The sequence below is a fragment of the Tamandua tetradactyla genome, chromosome 26, assembly GCF_023851605.1.
Source record: "Tamandua tetradactyla isolate mTamTet1 chromosome 26, mTamTet1.pri, whole genome shotgun sequence".
Classification (NCBI taxonomy): Eukaryota; Metazoa; Chordata; class Mammalia; order Pilosa; family Myrmecophagidae; genus Tamandua; species Tamandua tetradactyla.
In genome coordinates this window covers 45,890,281-45,912,760 of record NC_135352.1, presented here as the reverse complement: position 1 = coordinate 45,912,760, position 22,480 = coordinate 45,890,281, and the positions used below count along the sequence as shown (strand labels likewise).

The following is a 22,480-nucleotide window of genomic DNA, read 5'->3' as shown; positions in this document are numbered from 1 at the left end:
TAGAGCTTTTACAGTGTAACTGTGTGATTGTGAAAACCTTGTGTCCGATGTTCCTTTTATCCAGGGTATGGACAGATGAGTAAAAACAGGACAAAAAAAAGGACAAAAATAACTAAATAATTGACGGTTGGGGGAATGGGATGTTGTTTGGGTGTTCTTTTTTATCTTTATTTCTATTCTTCTATTATTTTATTGGTGTGATGAAAATGTTCAAAACTAGATTGTGATAATGAATGCGGGTATATAATGATACTGTGTACCACTGACTATACAGTTTGGGTGATTATACGGTATAGGAATATCTATTATATCTGAATAAAAAGAGAAAGGCATCTTGGAAGATACAAAACCTCTGTGCTTTCACGTAGAAACAATTAGCGCAGGGGGCTGAGCCCTGGTGCTAGGAGGTATCTGATGCTCCTTCACTTCCGCATTGCACTGGGTGGATTGTTTATTCCGTCACCGCCAAGTCACTGCTCTGGGCAGACTGTCTCCTGTCCCTGAGGCACGAGGTTTGACGGCTATTGACTGAAGGCCCAGAGACGCCAATTAGAAGCCCGTGTGTGTACAGCACCTTAATTTTTGACAAACATACCAAAGCAATTCAATGGTGGAAATGCAAATCTTTCAATCAATAATGGCGGGACAAATGAAGTCCACATGCAAAAAAGAAAAAACTTGACCTTTATCTCATGCCAAATGGTGACTAGACAAATGGAAATCCACATGCAAAATAGGAGTTTTGACCCTTATCTCACATTTAACAGAAACATTGACTCAGAATGGATCATTGTTCCCAAATGTCAGAGCTAAAATTATAAGACTTACTGAAGTAAACAGGAATAAATCTTTGTATCATTGTGTTAGGCAATAAATTCTCAACTTCAACACCAAAAACATAAGCAATAAAAGAAGCAAATGACATTACAGCTCAATAAAATTAAAAATCATTTTACTTCAAAAGACACCATTAACACTGTATCAACAAGAAGATAGGTGATAACCAGAATTGACAAAACCAGAACCCTCACAAACTGCTGAGGAAATGTAAAATGGTACAGCCACTTTGGAAAACACCCGAGCAATTTCTAAATCAGTTAAACGTAAGTGGACCACATGACTCAGCCATCCTACTCCTACGTATCTACCCCAGAGATACAAATGCTTGCATTCAAATGTTCCTATCAGCAGGACAGATGATAGCCACAGACTGGAACAAAACCAAATGGCTATTTCCGGGTAAATGGATAAACCTCACATATCCAGACAGTACACTGCAGCCAGAGGCAGGGAGATGAGCTATGCCTTTAAAATGCGCGTGCCCATTTTTTCCCTTGGGAATATTAACTCCATCTACATACCGTGTTTCTTTTACCCAAGCTTAATGACTTTTTGAGATAGGGCAATGAATTTTTCCCCATTTATAACTAAAATAGCAGAGCCCTTGGGACCTTCAGTTGGTGAAGCAAACCCTGACACTTGCCTTCCAGCATTAACTGCTGTTCTCCCTTTCTTTTACACTTGCAGAGCCCAGATTTTATCCCAGAATTTACTTTCTCTCTTCAGGGACCGGTTAAAAGTAATTTGCTAGGACCATGTTTCAAAATGGACATGTGACTCCGGTTCTGACAAAAGGCAAATGACAGCAAATCTGCCAGGAGGTTTCTGGGTAAAGTTTATTTGCTTTAAGTGAAAAACAAACAAAGAAACCCAAACCAAACAAACAAAAAGCAAACTTGAAATGGTATATTAGGACAAAACAGACCTTTACTTCTAACCTTCTCTGATTCCTGGAACCGTGGTGGCCAATACTTTCGCACATTAGCTTACGAAGGCTGAGGATGTGAGAGGAGAGAGATGGAAGGCACCTGGCCTTGAGGGTGAAGTTTGCTGAATTATAATAAATCCCAGAACACCCCCTGTATACACATTGTGGTGTTCACTTGTTAAGGCTGCTGGAATGCAATACAACGGAGATGGACTGACTTTTATAAAGGGGCTTTATTTAGCTACAAATATACAGTTCCTTGGAGAAAAGGCAGCTGGGACTCTCTGTCACGAGGGAAGGTGCACCAACATCTGCTGGCCCTCTCTCCCAGCTTCTGGGTTCAACCCGCTTTCTCCTGGTCATTTCCCTCTGCGTCTCCAAACACCTGGGTCTACGTCAGCTCTGAGTTGTGTGTGCTTTGCTGGGCTCAGCTGCTCTCCCTGTCTTCTGACCTTCTCTTTCAAGGCCTCAGCTAATGAAATGAAACATCACGCACTGTGGAAGACACTCCCTTAGCCGACTGCAGATGGAATCAGCCACAGAGGAGAGTCGCCTGGTGGGGACTGGAGCCCACGGCACAGAGCAGGGCCTCGTCACCCGGCTGAGCTGACCCCTGGACCGGACCTATCGTTGGGGACCCTGTATCGAAATAGGAATAGGATTTCTGCCTATGCAGTAGTCCTTCCTCTTTGGCCTAAATTTAGTTTATTTTCCATTTCACAGTAATGTATGTGGTTTAGCAGGAACCGGGTCTGGCTCATACTACAACCCGTAAAGTGGACACGTGGTTTAGCGGGAAGACCAACGCGTCCCTTCTGACTTGCCTCCCCCACTGGAAACGAGCAAGTCAGAATGAATGAGACACCTTCCTAAAACTCTCGCTGCATCTATTAAGATAAAGTCGCTATTTGATTTCATTTTGTCTCTTGTTTACATGTGCATTTTTGTCTGTGTGTACATAGGGAGAGGTAGAGTTCAAGGGAAAATGCAGGTTTGGAGCTGTCAGAGGTCTCTACATTCAATGCGACGTGGTTTTTCTGATGTTGGTCTTTCTTTCGTTTTTATTTTGCCAAAGCCAAAGCCTGCCTGGAACGGACATCCTGAAAGTCTGGAGTCCATGTATCTGTGGCTAAAAAAGTGATGGTTTCAAATTATAGAAACTAATTCTGAATGGATATTTCCTTAAATATCTGTTCTTGGGCAAGGTATTTAATTACTATTTATCTTTCCCTAATTTCCCTCCGGCTGTTTGAAAAGGGGTAAGAAGCAGCAACTAAGAGGCTTGTTGAGTAGACCTGAGCTGAGGTGTGCGGAGTGGGTGAATATAGGTCTGGCATGAAATAAACACCCAAAAAGCAGTAGTCATTGTAAGTGTTCATTTAGTTCAACAAGATTTAACAGCATTTATTAACCACGTATTGTATAGTGTACCTACAGTCAGACTTAGGAAATCTTATTTTGTTTATGGAAACAAATTATGTATTCCAATTTCTCTTAATAGAATAGAGTTGTTCTCTATTGCTATTAGGCTTATACCATAGGGAAAAAAGTTTCCACAACAAAATTCAGAGAAAACAAACAAACAAAAAAACCAGCACTGCTTTAAATCAGAAACATCTGTTAGGACTGGAAGCCTTGGCCAGGGTGACTCCAAAGGGCTACTGCACATGCTCTGATTAGTGGTAAATCTGTAGAGCCTGTTGAACCCAACTTTTCCCCCCATATATTACAATATTTTGTGCCTGCACCCACTGTAACTGTGAGTGATTGAGGACACTGGGCCTCAGATATATGACATTCCTTATGCAAAAGAAACTAAATCTACCACAGGATGTAAATAATTCTGAGAACAGTTTTATTGGGACTTTAAAAATATATATCAACAGCGTAATGCTATTGTTCATTTTCTGTATCTTTATAATTACAAGCATAATTAATTTTTAGTATACACTCTTCAGCTTTTCAACAATATTGTTTAATATGATCTTACAGCATTTCTCTACATGTATTCTAAGTACAGCAGAACTGTAATGGCCATGTTTGAGTCTTATACATTGAAAAGTACACAGAATGGTTGGTCATAGTGTGACCAAGAGTTAAGAATTAACGAGAAATGATGCTTATTGAATACCGATGCTTTCCTTACTTTCTCACACACTGTGAAATAAGGGGAATGCCGAAGGTTGCTGAAGCCTGGGCCGCTGCCTGGGCCTCTGACAGTGACCAGGTCATCATTCAGCCTTTATCTTGTGGCTATTATGTCCTCTGACAGCCCCTCATTTGGGCACCGCTGTCCTATTTTCCGATTCTAGAATCATACGATCAGAAAAGACAACCCCTAATGATTATTAGGGAAGGAACTTGTCAGCCCTGAGCTAACCCGCCTCAATTCCTGAAATACCTTGCCAGGTGAAGCTGCATCTAACCAAACGTGGCTCAAAAACTAGACCCTAAAATCCTCAAAAATGAGATCATCTCTAGTTATATCACCTTATCACCTACAGCTAGTGTGCTCATTATGCTAAAACCTGCCTTTTTTTTGCACAGCAGGCACTGGGAAATGAACCCAGTTCCCCAGCAGGCAGGTGAGCTCTCTGCCTGCTGAGCCGCGTGGCTCCTGCCTACCTTTTGATATTATAAAACCATCAGAGTTAACGCAGGCTTGGGAGAGAGGTTTTTAAGCAACAGGCCATCTAATATCCTGCTTCATGCGTAGCAGAAATCCCTTTCTGTCTTTCAGAGCCTGGTGGCTCAGGAATTGGTGATTTGAGTGCATCAGGCAGGGACCCAGGCATTTGATCAGTATCAATAGTTCATAATCGTAATACCATAATATATAACTTTTTCTAGAAAGATAATTTCATAAGTAAATAACTGCCATTTGGAAAAATTTTGAGAATTTTCTTTTTATTCAATTAGTAAATCTCATCTGACTTCAAATGTAATTTAGACTAGATTTATTCTTCTTTGACTATGACGTAGAAGATAAATATTATCAGCAATACATAGGAATTAGATAATATTCTGTAGTTAATCATATTATGTGGACAATGAGATTTTTAGATTTTTCTTTACTCCAGGCATTCTTTAATAGTATCATATTACTTATCTCCCAAGGTACACTGATTCTCCTTATCAGAGGGGTAAATCATATTCCTAGGATAAAAACTTTCTTTGTGACATTGCGTTAGTGGAAAAGTGATTGCCATGCATTGTGGCAGGACAGAATAGGCATTACATGGATGCACTTTCTTAATTTTCATCTAAAAACAGTAATAACACAAATGTCTACAGAACGCGGGCTATCCCATATATAGTGAATCCCCTGCTGAATTTTAAAATAATGCATTTCAATGAAACAAACGTTTCTTTTGGCTGTTGATCTTCAGTTTACTCAAACTTTTCCTAAAAGACTGTAATCTCCCAAGGGAAACATGTCTTACTTTTGAGAGGTAAAACTGTATTCTGAGATTTAATATTTCTACTGAAAAGACTGATGAAACATTTAACATTTCTCCCCACTAAACTATACTTCTATTTGAAATACTGAAAATCTTGTGAAGGTGCTTATTTAGGACAAATTTAATGAGACAATTTGAACTATTTACATAACCAATACCAGGTCTAATTGCCATGTTGTTGTCTTTAATGCAGCCAGTTTAGCAAAGAGCGCTTAAGGACTAATGTAATCTTCACATGCACGCGACACACGCACACGCACACGCACACGCGACACTCGCACATGCACAAATGCAGCCAGTTTAGCAAAGAGCACTTAAGGACTAAGGTAATCTTCACATGCACGCGACACTCACACACGCACACGCGACACTCGCACATGCACAAATGCAGCCAGTTTAGCAAAGAGCACTTAAGGACTAATGTAATCTTCACATGCACGCGACACTCGCGCACGCGACACTCGCACATGCACACGTGACACTCGCACATGCACAAATGCAGCCAGTTTAGCAAAGACCACTTAAGGACTAAGGTAATCTTCACATGCACGCGACACTCGCACACGCGACACTCACACATGCACAAATGCAACCAGTTTAGCAAAGAGCGTTTAAGGACTAATGTAATCTTCTTCACACGCACACGACACTCACACACGCACTCGCGCGCACACGCACACGCACACAGGCACGCAAACCTGAATTAGATACTGTTTTTACTATTTATCGATTGCATATCAGGGTAGCATGGCTCAACATAAGGAAGAATCATGCAATTTTGTTCATGTGCAGATTATACCATTTAGATCAGATAATTCTAAAGACAGTCTTTTTAAAGATTCATGGCAGTCGTTAACTAACCGGATGACAGACTACATGTGTCTTTTTTCCTATTTTAAATTTGGCTGAATTGTTTATGTAATTAGAGGGAAAGGACTATTTTAAATATTCTTTTATTTCTTTCTTATTTTCTAACTTTTGAATTATATATATGTAATATATTACATATATATAATAATATATATATGGGCAGGCACTGGGAAATGAACCCAGGTCTCTGGCATGGCAGGCAAGAATTCTGCTACTGAGCCACCATCGTACCGCCCTGAATTTTCAATATTTTAAGTTGATTATAGAGTACGGTTGAAATTTTATTTAGTTATTTGCTGCAAAGACTACAACAATTTTAAAAGCACCGGCACTCTGTAATGATTTCTTAAGCTGTTGATACTCTCAGCGCACCAATTCTGACAGCTGGTCAAGCCCTGTGAAAGCTCCCTGGTGGAGGGCAGTCTCTCTCATTGCTGTGAATTCAGACTGCTTAGGAAGGAAGACCTGGTCATTGATCATGTCACTTTATTAAGCTCGCCCCCCTTCGTTCTTTAGCCATTCGTCCTCCCACTTGGCTTAGTTAACTAGCACCCTCGTGTCTGCTCTATGGTTTCTATCTCCCCATCTGGAACGTCTACCACTAATGCTCACTAATACATTAACAGTGGCCCCATCTGTGGTCATTTATTTGCATATTGGCAGCTGAAGGGAATTTGTTTTCCACAAGAACTGCCTTCAAATCAGTTCCCTCTTATTCTGTCATATCTTCAGTAATTCTTTCAGACATGTAAATACAAGTCCTTGTAAATATTCCGTTCATTTATAAGCCGTGGCTTCAAGGTTATTGTGTGGCTTATTCTAACAACTCTGATCTCACTCTATCATTCGCTGGAAGATCCATTATCCCAAGCTTGTTCCATATTCAGATTTGATCAACGTATCTTCTTGGTCTTTTCCCAAGAAAACTGAAATGAATAGATTACAATGAAGTACAGTCAAATATGTAAACATGACTAGGGAACTTGCTCAAGGTTCTGATTCATTATTCCAAACAACTGAGATAGATTTATCAAGATGTGCACATTATTTATTTCTTTTGTAATTTCTTCATTAGTTTGTGCAAATATTAAAATTTATCTCAAACTTTGAAATCAAGTAGTGTAAGTCCTCCAACTTTCTCTTCTTTTACAAAATTGTTTTTGCTGTTCTGTTTTGTTTTTTCACATACATTTTACCAAGAGTTTGCCAACTTTTATAAGAAAACAACAACTGTGGAGCTTCTGGTTGTCATTATGTGGAATTTATTGAAAATTTGGGAGAATTGACATTTTAGCAATATTGAAACTTCAGATCCATTAACATGATTGATATATATATATCAGTTTTTTCAGATTTATAGTTTTCATTTAATGTAATAAACACATTATCTCTAATGCCTTATTAAAATCATGATAAATCTTTTCTAACTTTCAAAGAATATCATCATAAAGGGCAATATTATTATTTTGATCTGATTATATTTGCTGAACTCATTCTATGATTTAGTAATCAATGCTTCATTTTTGTCATGTTTATTGAAGCATAAATTGCATGCTGTTCAATTCACCCATTAGGTATACAGTTTGATGAATTAAAAAAAATTCAGTTGTGTAACCACTACCATAATCAGAGTAGAGAATGCTTTCATTGCTACAGAAAGTTCCCTCGTGCTCCCATTATAATCAAACCCTGTGTCTCCCAGTTCCTAGCAAGGACTGATTTGTCTTTTGTCCCTATACTTTTACTTTCCCCAGAATAGCATATAAATACAATCATGGAGAGTTTAACATTCTGAATTTCATTTCTTTCACATAGCATGATGATTTTTAAATTTCATGTTTCAAAGGCATTTATCAACACTTTGCTCCTTTTCACTGCTGTATCATTTCACTGTAAGAACTGGCACAAGTTCGCATACACGTTTTTCAACTTTTTAGAAATAGGAATGACGTCACTGTAAGTACTAGTGAACCAAGTTTTTGTGTGGAAATATATTTTCATATCTCTTGGATAAATACCCAGCAGTGGGATTACTAAGGCACATGGTAAGTGCTTTAGCTTTATTAAAAGAATGTCTCCAAACACTTAGCCAAGGTGGCTGTACCACTTTGCATCCCCACAAGCAATGTAAGCGTGCTCTGGCTTTGTCACATCTTCACTTGGTGTTGTCAGTTCTTTACGTTGTATCTATTCTAACAGCCATGTTGTAACATTTCATTGTTGTTTAAGTTGCATTGCCTTAATATGTAATGATATTGACTACCATTTCGTGTACTCATTTGAAAACCCTATCTCCATTCATATGTTTTCCTCTTTTTGGAAGAGAGGGGGAATGGTTTGTATTCCCATTATTGATTTTTGAGAGTTCTTTGTATATTTTGAACATTTTTTGTTCATTGGATGTGTGTTTGCAAATATTTTTCCTAGCCTGTGGCTTATATTTTCATGTTGTTAATAAAGCCTTAAATAAGCAGATGTTTTAAATTTTGATGAAGTTCACGCTATCAATTTTTTCATCTTTGATCCTTTTGTGTCCCACTTAAGTAGTCTTTTCACAATCCAAGGTCCAGATAATGAAGATTTCCACTTGTATTTTCTTTTAGAGATTTTACAATTATAGATTTCACATTTACTTCTATGATTCATTATGATTTAAATTTTGTACATTACAAGAAATAAGTCAAACTCTTTTCTTCCACAGAAATACATTCAATTGTTCAATCAACTTGTGTCGAAAAGACTATCCTTTGTGAGAATTATTTTGGCACCTCTGTCAAAAACAAATGGAACACATGTATGTGGGTTAGGTCTGAACTGCTTTCTGTTGTTATTTTGCCACCGACACGCTGTCTTTACCACTGCAGCTTGCTAGTAAACCTTGAAATTGGGTGGTATGTGTCTTCTAACTTTTTCCTGTTTCAAAATTGCCATGCATATTCTAGTTCTTTGACTTTTCCCATATATTTTAGAATCAGTTTGTCAGCTTCTACAAACAACAACAGCAGCAAACCTTTGGGGATTTTAGGGGATTGAGTCATGTGGCCCAGCAAAGACACGCTCCAGTCCCAGCCTCTGCTGGGGTGCCAACCCACCGGTGAGCAGGACTCTGTGGGCATTATTAGTTAAGGGGTAAGGGGGGGTGCTTAGTACAGTACCTGTGACGTCCTTATAAGCAAAGGAAGTGACACAGAATGAGAAGCCACGGGAACAGCTTGACGCTGGAAGTCAGTGAACCCAGGAGGGAAAAGAAAACTGCCACCGGCATTGCCACTGAGGGAGGAGCCGAGGCCTCTGGAGCTGTGAGTCAATCAGGCCTGTCTTAAGCACCCTGTTGTAGAGCATTTTGTTTTAGCAACTAGGAAACTAAAACAGGGAGTATTTGTTAAAAAGCGAAAACGTTCCACATGAAAAATTAGTGTCTTGAAAGAAAGCAGAGATTGTCCCACCTAGCCCCCACCTTTCCCCTCATTTTCCACATTTAGAATTAATGTGGGAGTCGCTGCAGTCTCATTTTGTCATCACTGGCAGCTGATCAGCTGCATTTCTTGGGCAGCCTCCAGGAATTGTTTTGCTCCACACTTTTGTCCTCCCAGCGATGACAAATGACACGTGTGGCTCTTGGGAACCCAGCGTCTCAGGGTCAGGGGACCTCTGCTCAGGTGAAGAGATTTTACTTCTGCCTCAGCTCTAGATGAAAGTGCCTCAGGAGCAAGATGGGCTCCCTTCCCGCCCCCAGGAGCATCAGGTCTTCCCTGCTCCCTGGGATGAGAAGACGCTGCCCCAGAGGCACATCGCACGTCTACCTGGCCGGGGTGGGGGGGTCTCTTGACAGCTGCGCTGCCCCCAGCCCTGTTTCTCAGCACCAGCACCAGCCCACAGAAGAGAGCACGGCAGTGCATGCCATCTCCATCTGCATCTCGGGCCCCACGTACCCCCAAAAGGAGGCATCTCCCCACACCTGGGCTTTATTCACTCATCAGTTTCTTGATTTCTTTCACTTGAAGGGCAGCCACCTCTGCCACATGCTCTGCCAAGCTGGCTCAGTCTGCGTGGCCCATCCTCACTGATGGCTCTCTGTGGAGTCAGCTCACCTGGTAGCCTTGCTATCGCAGCTCTCTGATGGATGCACAAAATGATGACGTCCTCAACTGATCACACTTTTTGCTCTCTGTTCAGATGGGAACGTTCAGTCAGAACACATTCTCTGGGGAATTTCTCTATCCCAGGTGGAAGTGGAAGTCTTACTTCCCACTTTTCATCTTAACTTAGCCGGCCATCGCCTCCATTCATAGTTTTGAGAACTTACACTTGGCATGTTGGCCCAAGAGTGCTCCACGATGAACGAACAAAAGCATTATCTAGGAGATGCTTCTAAAACATATTTGACCACAGAGAACACTTTTGAGTGAGGGCTTCTAACTATGCCTTCTCCCTCTTTTGCTCCTGTCCCTCTCCCCATTATCTCTTTCTTAATTAGGAAAACTTGGCTGTGCTTCTGTCAGCTGGGCCCCCCACTCTTCTACCATTTCTCAAGAATGGTTCTAGAAACATACCTGCATTTTCTTTAATACCCCATGCCTTTATCTGGATGGATTTTGCAGGTTTAATTTTTTTCTGAAATAGATCTGTAAAGGTTTATTATTAAATTGGGAAAATCTGAATTGTAATATATAAACAGATTACTAATGGAAATGTTTTTCTATTAAGTCAGTTTACTATTCTATGCACCATTACTGTTGACAATCCTTATATAAATTCTTCTGAACTAACTGGTGACCTGGATATAAATCTTTGTAAATAAGCATTAAGTATACTTATCCAAAAACTCTTCATGTTCTATTTGCAGAACTCATGAAACTAATAATTCATGTAGTGTCAACAATAACATCAGCATTTTGTTAGAAAGATTCAGGAAACAATATTTTAGTAAAAGCTACCTAAGTAAATAAAACAAATCTTTTCATCATTTTTTTAAACATCTGAGATTATTTCTTATGTTGTGTCTTAAACATTTCATACAGGTCCAAAAGGGAATAAACAATGTGAAACTAGGTCATCATTTTTCCTTTATCTGTATGGAAACTTTCACTGTTCCTTTTCTGTCAAACTATTTCTTAAATAATATGTTGGTTATCTTGCATATGCTTCTATGTTTCAGCCTTAGTGGGCTATACTTTTGTGGATTTTGAACACTCTTCATCTTTGTATACTCTTTTTACTCACAGCCAGAGGAATTTCCTGATATAACAAAACTATTCTCGCAAGAAATGCTGTTTCATTATTGAAACCTTTCACTTGCTTTCAAAAAGTAGATTGTTAAGTTGCTCCATCCACCTTAGCACAGTGACATTTTATTGTAAGTTTTATTCTGGATTTTTCTGCTCTTAGATTCTCTCCATCTATGAAAATAACGGCATACGTGTGATAATCCCATCTATCCAAATTCTAGCTCCCTACTCAGATTTTAGGGTATTGTCATTCTCTGAAAAGTTAAAATACAAAACACTAGGAAAAATATGACAACTAAGCAACATATTCAAATCTCCAAATTAGCAGAACTTTGTAATATTTTCTTCAGCTATTTTAAAAGGTTAAAAATAATGTATTCCTAATAATCTAGTTGCCTATTCTTTCCTTTCCTGTTTCTAAGTTCACACAAGGGACAGCTATAATGAATTTATATTAAAACTTGCACATTGCATTGTCATTTCTAGATTGTGGAAGGAAAATAGCATCAGTTAAATCTGCAGACACATGCGTCTCGTGGCACAGCTTGAATCTTGTTTCTGTGACTTGCTCTCCAGCGATGTTGGTTTTCCACGCGATCCTGCATCTCCTGGAGGTGGGCGTGGCCCCAGGCTGTGGTTCTGCTTTGCTTCCTCTGGGCGCTATGGACTTTCCAGCTCTGTTCCAGTTTCCATGCCCTTTCCTCCGCCTGCAGTCCCCACCCACAGAGGAGAGGGGACTTACACCTTCCAGATGATTCCTCCCTGGCCCCGTGGACAGAGGGCATTCTCACCCATTAGAGCTTCTCACAGGGGTGAAGAGACCCCCTTTAAGCTTATCAAGCTCCTGCAGACCTGGCTTGGTGCAGACGGCCAACGTGCACTTTCTCATGTATTCAGTTCAGATCAGAGCAGACAGCTTTTCTCTGCCAGACAGGTCCATAGTAGTGAGCGGAAACTACCTTCAGTGCTTCTCTACGATCCCGGGGGAGCACTTGTTTAAAGCATCTTCCATTAATATTTTATTAAATGCTCTTATTTTGAAATAATTCTTGATTCACATGCCATCGTAAGAAATAATACAGAGGCATCCGTGTACCTTTTATCTAGTTTCCCCCCAATACTATAATCTCACGAAACCCTGAAGGGGTGTCCCAGCCTGGACGCCGACACCGACTCCATCAGGATGGGCAGCTCACCCCAGGGACTGCACACATGCCTCCTTCCTGCTGGGATGCTCCTCCCCCCCAGCCCTTCCTTCGCCCTGGCATCCACGAACATCTCTTCATTTACATAATCCTGTCCTTTGAAGATGCCATATACATGGTACCACACGTCATTTTATCTTTTGTGATTGCCTTTTTCTTACCCTCAGCGTAATATTCTTGAGATCCGCCTAGACCCCTGCTATTGATATATCGATATTCTGCTCTCCTTTTATTGTTGGGCATTATTCCATGGTACAGATATTTCATAGTTGGTTAAAACACTCACCTGCTGAAGGATCGCCGGGTTCTTTCCAATTTGGGGCTATTATGAATAAAGGTGCTATAAATGTGTATGCGTGTGTATATACATATACATGTATATGTATATATGTATTTGTTTTTCTTTTGGCATGTGTAGGCTCTGGGAATCGATCCTGGGTCTCCTGCATGTCAGACAAAAATCCTACCACTGAGCTACCCTTGCACCTATATTTTAAAAACAAATTTTCATTTCTCTAGGATCAATGGCCAGAAATGCAATTGCTGGGCCATATGGTAGTTGCATGTTCAGTTTTTTAACAGAAACTCCCACCTTAGAAAACTATTTCCACAGTGGCTGTATCATCTCACGTTTCACCAGCAGTGTATGAGTGGTCCAGTTTTCCCTCATCCTTGCCAGTATTTGTATTGTCATCATTTTATGTTGTAGCCGTTCTGACCGGTAGAGGGATATTTTGTTACAGTTTTTCTCCCCATTTCTCTAACGGCTAGCAATGCTGAAGAGGTCATCATATACTTACTTGCCACCTGTACATCTTTTGAGTGAAATGTCTCTTCACATTTTTTGGCCATTTTCTTATTTATCTGCAGTGTTCTTGGATGTATCACTTTGTATAGCTTTACTGGCTACTCTGAGAATTAACATGACATGTTCGTAAGTTACCAGAGTCTACCGCTGCCATCATTTTGCCAGTTTTAAATATTTTCCTTCTATACATTTAGAAACATCATATGGCATTATCATTTTTGCTTCAACCATAAGCATAATTTGTAAAGCATAATAGAAGAAGAAAAGTCAATTTTATTTACTCGTATTCTTATCACGTTCTCTTTTCTTCCTTGTGTTCCAATGTTCCTTCTTTTATTGTTTTCTTTCAGTCATCTTTTAGGGAAGCCCTGCTAACAACAAATTTTAGTTTTCCTTAATCTAAGAATATCTGCATTTACTTTTGATCCCTGAAGGATATTTCACAGCTCACAGGATTCAGGATTGACAGTTCTTTTCTTATAGCAACTGAAAAATTTTATTCCATTTTCTTCTGACCTACATCACTTCTGATGAGAAATCTACCATCATTTAAATTGAATTGGTTTTCCCTCTACATGAGGACTGTTTCTTGTTCATTATTTTCAAGATTTTTTTCTTTGTCTTTACTTTCCAGAAGTTTGAGTATAACTTACCTTGACGTGTTTTTCCGTAGGTTTACCCTCTTTGGAGTTCACTCAGCTCCTTGAATCTATTGGTTTATATCTTTTGCCCAATTTTAGCAGTTTTCTGTCAGTATTTCTTCAAGTACTTTTTCAGTCCCACCCACTTTCTCCTCTTCCTCCCGAGCTCCAATTAACACAATTTTGGTATTTTTGTTATATTTTTTACAGGTCCCTGAGTCTTTGTTCAATTTTCAAAGTTTTGTCTGTTTTCTCTATGTGCTTAGGTTGCGTATTTTCCATTGTTCTGTCTTCAAATTCACTGATTCTTTTTCTCTGTCTTCTACATTATACTACCGAGTCCATCACTGAGTTCTTATGTCTTGGTTATTATAATTTTTGGTTCTAAAGTTTCCATTTGGTTCATTTTATATCTTCTATTTCTATGCTAAGACATATTATGTCTTTGCTGATACTTTATTTAAATTACTTCTTGTTCCTAAATTGTAAGTAGAGTAAAATATACCTGTCCTGTTGTATTTTTATAGTGAAAATTGAATTAAAGCATATTTTTAGCACACAGTACATGTGTAAAATGGTAACTATTAAATTATTTTCCTTGATACATTACGCAATATACCAATGAAATTGCTTTCCATGCACAAATTTCTGTTTCTAGGCTTATATACACCACTGGTTTTCTTCCTTGTCTACCTCGGAGTTGAGGTAGAATACAAAGCATTGTCAAGAGACTTTTTGACAGTTGTGACCCAGTACAAAAATTCAAAGAAACCATTATTGAATTCACTATAATCTCAAAGAATTATGTTAAACATGCTAAACATTTTCTTTCTTGACCTACCTAATTATGTGGCACTGTAGCATCATCAAATAATTTTCTTAACATTTCAGATAAAGGTAAGGATAAACCAATTGCATGGAAGATATATTTTAGAACCCCACGATGTTGAAATCACCCTTATTACTAATTTATGTCTGAACTGTTTGAAAAAAATAGAAAGTATTAAATAAAATTCTCACAGGAAGGAAGCTTTTGGCATATATCAAATAGTCACCATTGTTGCTAGGCAAACAGTGCCGGACGGGACTGGCCACTGGGCCCACGAGTGGATAATAAGCAGCTTGAGAGAAAACCACTCAGTGCTGGTTTACTCAGCGACAGCTTCATGAAGGAGAGAGGGCTTAAAGAGGCCCTCAGGTCAGCCATAGGCCGTCAAATAGCGTCCAGATGGATCTGCCACATTTTAGTACAATCCACAAGCAGATTCAGGTAGAATGAAGGGTTTCGTAGGGAAAGTCGTCTGCAGGACTATTGGCAATAAGGCAGAGTTTGGAATTTGAAGATTCTTGAATGTGAGGGTAACAGATTTGGACCTGATTTTAGGGAAATGGAAGTTTGCAGAAATTTTAAAGGAAAAAGTCATGTGCAATATGGATTGAGCCAAAATAATTCAACTGGAAGCATTGTGGGTGGTAGAATGGAATGAAGGGAAGACTCAACATAGATCTTACAATGGTATGCATTAAATTTTATGACTACTTTTTTAAAAACAGTTTTATTCACACATCATACAATCCATCCTAAGTGTACAATCAACGGCTGTTACGTAGTGATGGATTCACCACTACAGTATGACTAATTCTATATGTTAACAAATTTATCTTAATAAAAGAAGTAGGGGTAGGGAATTTGTGGTTCTCATCTCAGCTCTGTAGGCTGGTTGACTTTTGCAACTGATTTTTTCTTCTGCTATAAAAGAAAAGGTTTAGGCCATTTTCCCTATCATAGCACTCCCTAAAATCCTGATTTATTCATATATAATTCAAATTTTATCCAGTTGAATATTGAGCTAGGTTGCTAGAGTCTTCTAAAAGATAACTGTGTATTTTTTATTTATTCAATACACAAAACATGATAGAATAGACACTAAAATAAAACAAGTAATATGTGAAACTCAAGGTCAAATGTAATAAGATAAAGAAAGAATTATTTTGCTGAAAGAACAAGACCACTTACAGTCTCGAGATAAAATTTGAATATTAAGCAGTGTTAAACGTTTCCCATGTATAAGCTCCTCTTATTTTACTATTATCTTAGAGGACTATATATTTTTTGAAGCTGAAACAACTCCTTCCAGCCACAAGAGCACCTTTCAATTTTAATGCAGCAAGGCACTAAAATCTTCCTGATTTCACTCATAATGTTCATTCATCACTCTACAAGGTGAGGAGTGGAACAGCACAGAGTTCTGCTTACTCCCTAAAGTCAGTCACACAATCACAAAATTAGCCAAAAATAAAGTACAATATGTCGTAAAATGTAAAGCAAGCTTTTAAAATAATTTTAGGCTGAGCCATATGAAATTGCTGGTATTCAATGATTTTGACCCAGAAAAAGGCAATTTCACATAGCTTGACTCAATGTGTTATGTAATCCTCAACGGAATTCTAACCCCTTAGGATGCATTGAACTTCTCCATAAAAAATTCTCCCTCCAAAAACAAATAAATAAAAACATACCTTTCTTGTGTTAGATGTTAGCAAAGCACAGGAGGTCAGAAGTCTCAGCATAGTACTTACAATATTTTGTGTAGATTCCTGGGCTCAGAAGAGGTTTCTACACTCATTAGGTTTCCCAACAGCACCTAATCCAGTGTTCAGTGCACAGCACGTGAATAAATACGCAGTTTGATTTGGAATACAATTATACCTTACTTTCAATTGTTCAAATCTTGGTTTAACTAACAGAATACATTTGTTCTATTTGCTCAGCTCTGTTCACTGAGCAGAATAATTAATGAACCCTAAAAGTATCAACAAATTAGATTCTTCAACTCTATTCAAAAATGTTATTAAAAAATAGACTCATCATACTGAAAATTCAACTCAATTTGACAATAATATATATGAACTGTCAAGTATATTTAGAATATTGTATGTTATTTTGATATAACTTGAGAATTTAGTTCCTAAAATTTATATTATTAAAATCATATTATAGAAACAATTATTTAAATGGGAATGGAAGTATTGAAGGTAGAGGGGGTGGGGGAGTTTCACATACAGCAAATCTGTTTTCCAGTTGGAATTTCAATAGTAAAAAGACTGTCACATACTGAAGATAATGCATTGTTGACATGACTGAATGGTTTGCTGATCGACTGCTAAGAAGTCCCTCTGTGATCCCTACCTGTATCATCAGCTCAGTGCTTCTGACAAAAAGACCTTGGCCTTTATCACCCATTTGTTGGAGAAGTACAGAGTAACGGCGAAAAGTTATACAGTTGAAAACATTCAAGTTCAGAATCAAAGTAAGTTAGAGCTGATTTCATGAAAACTAGTGTTTCACAGTCAAAACCATGAGACAAAAACGAACTGCCCGGGAAGGCAAACCCAGTGCGTGAAACCTCTATTGAGGCTCATGTCGAGCCCCTGGTGCTCTTAAGAGCAACACGAGTGATGCTCATGGGGATCTAGCAAAGCATGACCACTGGCATGCTCCAACTGCCTGTTAACTATCGGCCACAGCAGGCATTTTTCAGCTTACTCCTTATCCTTCTACCATTGACTCCTTGCTCACTATGGTACCATTGGCATTAGTCATGTGAAAACTTATTTATAATCATACATTTAATCACTGGGATACACGGTACTACACATCCCCTTTCCACCTATTCTCTTTCAATTCCCAGAGGGTTCCTAGGTCAGAGAAATCCTGAAACCCAGAGGGACCAGCCTCTCCAGGATTATCAATCGATTACGTCCCCCGTCCTTCAGTGTGCACGCCCCTTCTCAGCATGAAGGAGTGGGAACAGACATTGCCCAAGGATCCTGATAGAGTGGGAGAGGGATGAAGGGAGAGAGAGGGGGAATAACAGAGAAAATTGGATTTAACAAACACGTATGGCTGCTGAATCACTATATTAATATTAAAACTTATTAATATTAAAAACTAAAAACACTAAATGCTCCACTGTTTTGGAGCAGATAGAAGGAAAGATCTGAAATGATGGAATGGTAGCCCATGACAAACTCTGGGATCTGTTCTGCAACTGCTTGTTGAAGTGTGGTTTGAAAATTATTGTTTTTTTCTTTCTTTGCTTTGTATACATACTTATGTTATACTTAACAATAAAAAAAAAGTTAGAAACAAAAGCTAACTGTCCACCTCAGTGACAAAGTAATTGTGTGTGCTTGCCTGGAAAGCAGCATCTCTTTACTGATAACATAGATTTGACATTAGCTCCTGATCAGTCTGACATTAGCTCCTGATTAAAGTAAAAATACTTTAATCAGTATTTTTTATGTAGTGCTAATTGTGTTTCTTAATAAACCAAGCCAGTTAATCCTTATTTACATTGTAAACATTTTTGCTTAAGAAAAATGCCTTTACTCATTGTTTTGCATATAGAGGGAAGAAAAAAAGAAATGGAAATGTGATCCTTCTGTGCTCACATCACTTATCACTTTTCCCCTAACTGTCCTTCCTTTCTTCAAACTCAATTATATATATACATGTTATGTGGCAGGCAATAGCTTGCGTCAGAATCATCTGACAGCCGTGTTAAAACATGCTGTTGGGCCTGCCTCCCAGCATCTCTGATGTGGGGGTGTGCAGAGGGGCCTGGCAATGTGCGTCCCTGATCCTAATTGGCTCCTAAGAAATTCGCAGTAACAGTGATAACTGCAGGTCTCAGGACGTAACTCGAGAACCACTGCTCTGGGGTGGGAGCTGCAGGGTAAAGGAAGACTCCCCATTTTTCCCCTCAAGTTTCCATTTTGGGGGAAAAGAAAGAGAACCTTGCCCATTTGCGTATCAGTGACAACGAACCAAATTGAAATCACATCCATGTTAGAGCAGCGGTCGGTCGTCCTGGGCCATTTGGTTTTCCAATTCTAAGGGCCATAGTTAAAGGGCTGCCCCTACTATGCTGACCAGATGCAAACACCAGGTCATCTGGGAGGCACAGCCGGGTAAACACAAATTAACCGACCCACTGGTTTATTTTTATTGTTTCCACCCTAGAATAGGTAAATTATATAATTACATTTATACAAAGGCATGCCCGTCTTGTAAACTTTTCAGAGTAGAGTTCAATTCTCTCCTCTGATTGCCCAGCTGATCGGGTACAGACAGGTCCTCCACTGAGATGTCTGCAGGGGACGCCCTGAGCTCCTGGGAAGAGCCATAGGTGTCCCTGCCCCAGGCTCAGACCGCCCCCCCCCCTGCCCCCGTGCAGGAAGCTCTGCTGCGTTCACCCTGGTAGGCAGAGACGCTCGTACTAATGGCAGGCCAAGGAGGAGGGGTGTTTTCTCCCAGAGACCTTCAGATAAAGCACAGGTACCCATGGGGCGCTCCTCAGCATTCCATGTGTCTGCAGTGAAAGCAGGTTTTCCTCACCTGATATTAGGACCAGACAGACGGCTTTGGACGGAAACTGTCCAAGAGAGGAGTCTCAGAGATGTAAAACCCTGGAGAAAATATAAAGTTGAGTCTGTGCATCCTACCATAGATAGTTTAACGGATCAAGGGGAAAAAAAGCTATCTGGAGAAATGTCACAGCAAACCTTCCTAGACTTCCTTTGATGCTTAGTAGCTCCAAACCCAAAGCCATGCAACCAGCTGTTCACATGCAAAGGAGATGGCCTCATGGGCCAACCACCGTCCTTCACAGAAAGAGAGTCCACAAGTGTATTAGTGACAAGAACGACGTATTTACCTAGAACATGCCAGGACCTGCGTAGACCAGGCAAGGAGGCTATGCCAGTTTGAGAGGATGATGTGCTCTAGAAAAGCTGGTTTCAGTCCGGATCCATCTCGTGGAGGCAGGTGTTTCTTTTAATTCCTATTCAGTGGTGTAGGCGGGAAACGTTATCTCCACGGAGATGTGACTCACCCAATTGTGGGTATGGACCTTCGGTTAGAGGGAGATGCAACTCCACCCATTTCACATGAGTACTGATTAGTTCACTGGAATCTTTTAAAAGAGGAAATATTTTGAAGAAAGCATGAGAGCCACGAGAACCACAAGGGTCTGCACAGCCAGAGACCCTCGGAGGTGCAGAAGGAAAACGCTCCCAGGGGGCGCCATGAAACCAGAAGCCTGGAGAGGAAGCTCAGCAGATGGCGGCATGTGCACCATGTGTCTTTCCAATTGAAAGAGAAACCCTGAACTTCATTGGCCTTTCTTGAGTGAAGGTAACCTCTTGCCTTAATTTGGACATTTTTATAGACTTGCTTTAATTAGGACATTTCCACGGCCTTAGAACTGTAAGACTAGCAACTTAAAAATCCCCCCTTTTAAAAGCCATTCTGTTTGTGGTACATCACATTCTGGCAGCTAGCAAACTAGAGCAGTGGCTAAGGTTTATGTTACAGAAAATGCCAAAGAGAAAGACCTGCCACACCTACGCCCGCCTACGAGTTTCGGGGAGCACATGGCGGGGACAGAGGAGAGACGTGTGGAACCTCCGGTTATATCCCTCCCTTGTGACTCTCCCGAACACACATGCATCACCTGGATAAAACATATCTCCACGTCTGAACGAACTGCTGTCTAGTCCGCATGTAGTTGTTTTCATGATGTGGATTTGGTGTGCTTTCTGAAGACAATCATACAATCTGGAGTAAGAGATTGGATGTCATTACAGACAAGTAGTTAACAGAGGGCTCTCGACTGGCAGTTATGGGTTTTGATTCGGTGGCTGGGTAGCTGCAGTAATCAGTTCTCCCTACTTGGGAATGAAAACCATCAGATTTATCCAAGAGCCACAGCAGGGAGCCAAAGGACCCTAAACTGCTACACGCAAACCTCCCCATTAGAGAGAAATGCAGAGGGACCATTTGAGTTAACCTCTCAGAACCTGAGCACTGGAGGGTGAAGGACAAAATTAAACACCTAGATAAGAAGAGACCCTGGGTGGTTCCACCAAGGAATCGTCCCCCCTTGGTCAGTCCAGGTAAGGCGGCAGCTGCATCGTCAGTCATTCCTCCTCTCACTCCTTCCTCTCTGCCTATCCACACCTTTCTCAGAATCTGTTACCATCAACAATAAAACAATATTCTCACCCAGACATATTTCAATGAAAGCAAATCCTACTTGATTGAATTCCATTTTAAAATTCTAGGTCCACATTTTAAGAAGTCTATTTTCATGGATGTTTTCAAACAATGTCAAGATTGCCTTGAGCAATAATTAAGATTAAATAAAATTCAGCAGGGTCCTTTGCAGCGTGGGGTCCCCATTGCCTCTCATGTGTCGTTTATGTGGAGGTCCTCCCCCAAACGCTCTAATTGACAGCAACTCCCAGCTCCACACACTTCTGAGCACTTGCTTGTCATCTACAATAAACAAGTTTCTGAGAAGTTTTTCAAATCTCTGCAGGATAAAAACCCACACTCTTTTGTGCAGACTTTCCTGACTAAGTTCTCACCTCAGCACTGACATTTTCTTCGCAATGCATATCGCGCTGGAAAGCTCCAATCAGGGAAGTCTCAGAGAGGACACAGGGAAGCAGATGCAGAGCTCTGCAGCACAGGCTGTGCAGGTTTCCTCTTGAAAGTCTCTCCTTGGCTTTCCTTTTGCTCCTCTAAATATTTCCATTGCATCCCCCAGCCAACTTCAATGATAGCATTTGTTCAACAGACACTCGCTTAACCAAGTTAAGTTTCACCTTGGTTCTGTGATCAGCCAGGTGTTTTTAGCACACGGGTTTAAACCCAGTATATTTTTATAAATTCAGGAGCTCGTGCAGCGAGGAGATTGGATTTGGATCAGGTTCCCTCAAAGGACAGAAACCGAAGCTTAGGAGATGATTGCAGTGATTAAATTTAGTAATAGCAGGTGGGAGGCAGGCCTCCTACTCGATGCACATGATATGTCTTTTGTGGCTTGGGATATCTGAACGTAACAAAGTTAGAAAGGCAAAAGAAAAAAAAACAACTTAACAAAATCAGAAGGCACTAAACCTTGTGAAAAAGACTTGGATGCATATTAAACGGAAAATAACTGAGAGAATACACCTGTCAAGTCAACGGGCTTGTGTTTAAGCGAACTGATGTTGGAAGAATTAGGAGAAAATAAGCAATTTGGTTGTAAATTAGTTTGGATGTTACTCTATCTTAAATTACTAAATAATCTCAACTTTAATCACTTAAAAAATTATCTTTTAAAATTCTAGTTGGCATGTTGATGAGGTGCACAGAAGTTGGGCAAACCACTTAATCTTCCAGAGCAGTCTTCATAAAGACACCAATACCTACAGCTTCCTGACTGTGGGGACACCGAGTTCCCCCAGCAAGTATGTCAGGACAAGTGAAATGGGGCTTAACCAGCTCTTTACCATTTCTTTACTTTTAAGAGCATTCATTAGCCATCTCTCATCTACATGTTTCTACTTAAAGGTTCTATTAATAACATCATTTATTATTCCTGGCCAAGTTGATACATGTTTTGCATAATGAGGACTCTTTCAACATGTTTCTGGGACTAGGAATCA

At 39.9% G+C, this 22,480-nt stretch overlaps 1 protein-coding gene across 1 annotated transcript in view; it reads right to left on the bottom strand.

Moving 5' to 3' along the window:
* Positions 1 to 22,480, bottom strand: part of SPOCK3 (SPARC (osteonectin), cwcv and kazal like domains proteoglycan 3) — a 398,330-nt gene that overhangs the window by 51,980 nt on the left and 323,870 nt on the right. The window lies entirely within an intron of this gene.